Here is a 6,292-nt window from a genome sequence, read left to right on the forward strand (position 1 = left end):
CTAGCCTTTTCCCCTCAGGTTTCGCGGACTCAAGGGTAAAACCAATGTTGGCTATTGCTGGAAGAGTTTTATTCAAGGCGAACTGTCAAGGGGTTCCCATTATAACCCAACCGTGGAAGGAACGCAAAATCCGAGAACATAACACCGATATGACGGAAACTAGGGCGGCAAGAGTGGAACAAAACACTAGTCATAAGGCCAAGCCTTCCACCCTTTACCAAGTATATAGGTTCATTAAGATAAACAAGTTTATAGGGTGATATCCCAACAATAAACAATGTTCCAACAAGGAACAATCTCCAATCTTCACCTGCAACTAGCAACGCTATAAGAGGGGCTGATCAAAGCGGTAACATAGCCAAACAACGGTTTGCTAGGACATGGTGGGTTAGAGGTTTGATGTGGAAATTTGGGAGGAATGAAATCAAGTGGTAGGTATCATAACATAGGCATAGCAAAAGAGCGAGCAACTAGAAAGCAAACATAGAAGTGATTTCGAGGGTATGGTCATCTTGCCTGCAAAGTACTCAGAGTTGCCTTGGTCCTCATAAGCGAACTCAAAGGGCTCCTCGTTCACGAACTCGTCTCCCATCTCTACCCAAACAAGAACAACAAGCAAACGGAACACAATCAACCACGTGCAATGCTCAAACAACATGATGCAAACATGGTATGATATGCGGGATGCGGTATGTGATGCATATGCAAGATTTGCAAAGGAATGATTGAACCTGGCCTCAACTTGGAAATCCAGGAGTGCCACTGGAAAGGGGAGTTGATTTTGGTTGAAATCGATATAAAGATCATCGGAATCGGATGCACGGTTTGGATATGACAAGCAAAACAAATATAGCACCGATCTGCGATAATCAACAAGTAGCCATCTAAATGCAACAAGATAAATATGCTACAACACTCAAACAAGGCAACAAAATACATGGCAGGGATCCACACATGATCCTTGACAAAAGATGAACACTGAGCTACGGCTAATTCACTCACTAACAGGTTCAAACAAGCATGGCAAAAGTGCAAATGATAACAGGTTTCAGACTTTGTGAAATTAACACAAGCCTGGAATTTATCATCCGGAAGCAATCTTTAGAGTATGAAAACTACATGCTACGGGAACTTAACATGGCAAAGCAAGGCATGGCATGAAGCTACTCAAAGCACTTAACAAAAGTTCCTTAGTGACCTTGAGAGAAAAGGGATCAGAAAATACAATTATAAGCATGTGAACATGGCAAAAGCATAAACAGATTCAGACTTGGTGAAAAACTGGAGCATGCAAAACAGATTTGACAAGTAGGCATGTTTACGAGCTCGATGCACTCAGTACAGAGCATGGCATGTCAAACTAAGAATACACCCATCAAGAAGACATGACATAGAAGCTCGAAATGGCAAGAACAACAACATAGCATGCACGGATCAATAGTAACATCCTAGGAAAAATCGCTAAACATGTCAACAATCTGCCAGGATCATTTTATAGCAAAAGTAGAGCTCTATTGACTCAAGCTAGGGTGCTCCATAGTTACAAACAAAGACATGGATGGATAGAGCACCACAATGTTAACAAAACATCCTTACTTATCATTCTCAAAAGAGGCACGGATCACTAGGAAACAACATGAACATATGGCATAACAACAAAAACAGGACAAGGATTTAGTGAAATTCTAAGTCCCTGAAATCAGCATCAACGATTACGCTACTTTGCAAGCTTGTACTAGTCATCACAGATATCACAAAAATACATGGCAAGCACCCCTGGAAAGATGGCATGGCATATAACAAAACACATGTAGAGCTCAGGATCATAGCATGCACACATTAATCATGGCAAAATTGACAAAATGTCATTTGCTGAAACAGATCTGACAAATTCATCACATAGCCCTCTTCCAACGGCATTTCGGGCATCAAGATGAGCTCAAATGAAAATGATACAATGAGATTAAATGATGTAATAGTCGAGACGAACATTTTGATATGGTACATGCATGAATCGGAGCCACAGTGAGGAAGTTGTGATGCGATGAAAAATGCATATGAATCAGGAAATCTCAGGACTTACGAAAAATATACCCTCGAGGTAAAAGTCAACGGGCACGGAATCCGAGGTTCGCCGGCACGGGTCTCGCCGGAGATGGCGGGGAGAGAGGTGGACCTCGCCGGAGATGGAGGATCCGGGCAGGATCTCGCCGGATCCGGCTGGATCCCGGCGCGGGGCGGCGGAGGAGGCTGCCGGCGGGCGCGGGCGGCGCCGGAGCGATGTGGCGGCGGTTGGCGAGCTTGGCGGTGGGGTCCGGCAAACTAGGCGGCGAAGCTCCGGTGGCGGCGGCCGGCATCGATGGCGGGGCGGCGCGGCGATGCTCGGGCGGCGGGGACGCGAGGAGCGGGCAGCGGTTGATCCGGGCCGCGGGTGCCCGATATGGCCGGACGGGCCGACAGCGAAGTGGGCGCCGATGCGCCACGTGGCGGGCGGAGATTGGGCGAGGAGACGCGGCGGACGTGTCTGGCGCGCGAAGGAAGAGGGGGCTAGGGTTTCGAAGAGGAGATCCGGGATTTTTGTGAGGAAATCTATTTATAGAGGTAGAGGGAGCTAGGAAGCTCCAAATGGAGTGCGGTTTTCGGCCACGCGATCGTGATCGAACGCTCTAGACGATGGGAGAGCTTTAGGTGGGTTTTGCGCCAGAAAAAAAAGGTGTTGGGCTGCAACACACACGAGGCCTTTTCGGTCCCTCGGTTAACCATTGGAGCATCAAACGGAGTCCAAATGGCACGAAAGTTGACAGGCGGTCTACCGATAGTAAACCAAGGCCGCATGACAAGTCTCGGTCCAATCCGAAAACGTTTAACACCCATACACGAAAAGAGGTAGAAAGGACCACCGGAGGACATAGGAGCGCCGGAATGCAAAATGGACAACGGAGAAAATGCTCGGATGCATGAGACAAACACGTATGCGAATGCAATACACATGATGATATGATATGAGATGCATGACAAAGACAAAAACACATGGAGGAAAAAACCCGACAATGATGAAATAAAATAACTTAGTTCCGGAAGCGGCAAGAGTAGGGATACAGATAAGGTAAATGACATCCGGGGTGTTACACTTTAGAACAACATGGTAATTTTCTTTGGTTATGAAATTAGTCCTAATATGATGGGCATCCAAGAGGGATATAATAAAAAAACTTTCATACAATTGCATTGAATACTAAGAGAAGTTTGATACTTGATGATTGTTTTGAGATATGGCGATAGTGATATTAAAGTCGTGCTAGTTGAGTAGTTGTGAATTTGAGAAATGCTTGTGTTGAAGTTTCCAAGTCCCGTAGCATGCACGTATGGTAAACGTTATGTAACCAATTTGAAACATGAGGTGTTCTTTGATTTTACTCCTTATGAGTGGTGGTCGGGGACGAGCGATGGTCTTTTCCTACCAATCTACCCCCCTAGGATCAAGCGCGTAGTGCTTGGTTTTTGATGACTTGTAGATTTTTGCAATAAGTATGTGAGTTCTTTATGACTAATGTTGAGTCCATGGATTATACGCACTCTTACCCTTCCATCATTGCTAGCCTCTTCGGTACCGTGCAATGCCCTTTCTCACATTGAGAGTTGGTGCAAACTTCGCCGGTGCATCCAAACCCCGTGATATGATACGCTCTTTCACACATAAACCTCCTTATATCTTCCTCAAAACAGACACCATACCTACCTATTATGGCATTTCCATAGTCATTCCGAGATATATTGCCATGCAACTTTCCACAGTTCCGTTTATTATGACATGCATCATCATTGTCATATTGCTTTGCATGATCATGTAGTTGACATCGTATTTGTGGCAAAGCCACCATTCATAAATTTTCATACATGTCACTCTTGATGCATCGCAATCCCGGTACACCGCCGGAGGCATTCATATAGAGTCATACATGGTTCTAGTATCGAGTTGCAATCATTGAGTTGTAAATAAATAGAAGTGTGATGATCATCATTATCTAGAGCATTGTCCCAAGTGAGGAATAAAAAAAGAGAAAGGCCATAAAAAAGGACATAAGGCCCAAAAAATGAGAGAAAAAGTGAGAAGGGGCAATGCTACTATCCTTTTACCACACTTGTACTTCAAAGTAGCACCATGATCTTCATGATAGAGAGTCTCCTATGCTGTCACTTTCATATACTAGTGGGAATTTTTCATTATAGAACTTGGCTTGTATATTCCAACAATGGTCCTCCTCAAGTGCCCTAGGTCTTTGTGAGCAAGCAAGTTGGATGCACACCCACTTAGTTTCTTTTGTTGAGCTTTCATACATTTATAGATCTAGTGCATCCGTTGCATGGCAATCCTTACTCCTTGCATTGACATCAATTGATGGGCATCTCCCTAGCCCATTGATTAGCCGCGTCGATGTAAGACTTTCTCCTGTTTGTCTTCTCCACACAACCCCCTCATTATATTATACTCCACCCATAGTGCTATATCCATGGCTCACGCTCATGTATTGCGTGAAAGTTGAAAAAAGTTTGAGATTACTAAAGTATGAAATAATTTCTTGGCTTGTCATCGGGGTTGTGCATTATGAGAGCATTCTTGTGTGACGAAAATGGAGCATGACTAAACTAAATGATTTTGTAGGGATGAACTTTCTTTGGCCATGTTATTTTGAGAGGACATAATTGCTTAGTTAGTATGCTTGAAGTATTATTATTTTTATGTCAATATGAACTTTATTCTTGAATCTTTCAGATCTGAATATTCATACCACAATTAAGAAGAATTACATTGAAATTATGCCAAGTAGCACCCTGCATCAAAAATTCTGTTTTTTATCATTTACATACTCGAGGATGAGCAGGAATTAAGCTTGGGGATGCTGATACGTCTCCGACGTATCTATAATTTTTGATTGCTCCATGCTATATTATCTTCTGTTTTGGATATTATTGGGCTTTATTATCCAATTTTATATTATTTTTGGGACTAACCTCTTGACCCAGAGCCCAGTGCCAGTTCCTGTTTTTCCCTTGTTTCAGTGTTTCGAAGAAAAGGAATATCAAACGGAGTCAAAACGGAATGAAACCTTCTGGAGAAGTTACTTTTGGAAGGAAAGCAACCTGATAGACTTGGAGTGCACGTCAGGAAATAAATGAGGGAGCCACGAGGTAGGGGCACGCCCACCCCCCCCCTAGGGCGCGCCCTCCACCCTCGTGGACCCCTCGTGGCTCCCCTGACGTACTTTTTCCTCCTATATATACCCATATACCCGAAAACGATCAGGGAGCATAATAGACCAGGAGTTCCGCCGCCAGAAGCCTATGTAGCAACCGAAAACCAATCTAGACCCGTTCCGGCACCCTGCCTGAGGGGGAAATCACTCTCCGGGGGCCATCTTCATCATCCCGGCGCTCTCCATGACGAGGAGGGAGTAGTTCTCCCTCGCGGCTGAGGGTATGTACAAGTAGCTATGTGTTTGATCTCTCTCTCTCTCTCTCTCGTGTTCTTGAGGTGATACGATCTTCATGTATCGCGAGCTTTGCTATTATAGTTGGATCTTATGTTGTTTCTCCCCCTCTAATCTCTTGTAATGGATTGAGTTTCCCCTTTGAAGTTATCTTACCGGATTGAGTCTTTAAAAATTTGAGAACACTTGATGTATGTCTTGTCGTGTGTATCTGTGGTGACAATGTGATATCACATGATTCACTTGATGTATGTTTTGGTGATCAACTTGCACGTTCCGCCCATGAACCTATGCATAGGGGTTGGCACAGTTTTTCGTCGTGATTCTCCGGTAGAAACTTTGGGGCACTCTTTGAGGTTCTATGTGTTGGTTGAATAGATGAATCTGAGATTGTGTGATGCATATCATATAATCATATCCACAGATACTTGAGGTGACATTGGAGTATCTAGGTGACATTAGGGTTTTGGTTGATTTGTGTCTTAAGGTGTTATTCTAGTACGAACTCTATGATAGATTGAACGATCGATCAGAAAGGATAACTTTGAGGTGGTTTCGTACCCTACCATAATCTCTTTGTTTGTTCTCCGCTATTAGTGACTTTGGAGTGACTCTTTGTTGCATGTAGAGGGATACTTATTTGATCCAATTATGTTATTATTGTTGAGAGAACTTGCGCTAGTGAAAGTATGAACCCTAGGCCTTGTTTACTAGCATTGCAATACCATTTACGCTCACTTTTATCATTAGTTACTTTGCTGTTTTTATTAGGAAGAAGAAGAAGGAGAAGGAGAAGAAGGAGA

The sequence above is a fragment of the Triticum aestivum genome, chromosome 7A (assembly GCF_018294505.1).
Source record: "Triticum aestivum cultivar Chinese Spring chromosome 7A, IWGSC CS RefSeq v2.1, whole genome shotgun sequence".
Taxonomy (NCBI): Eukaryota; Viridiplantae; Streptophyta; class Magnoliopsida; order Poales; family Poaceae; genus Triticum; species Triticum aestivum.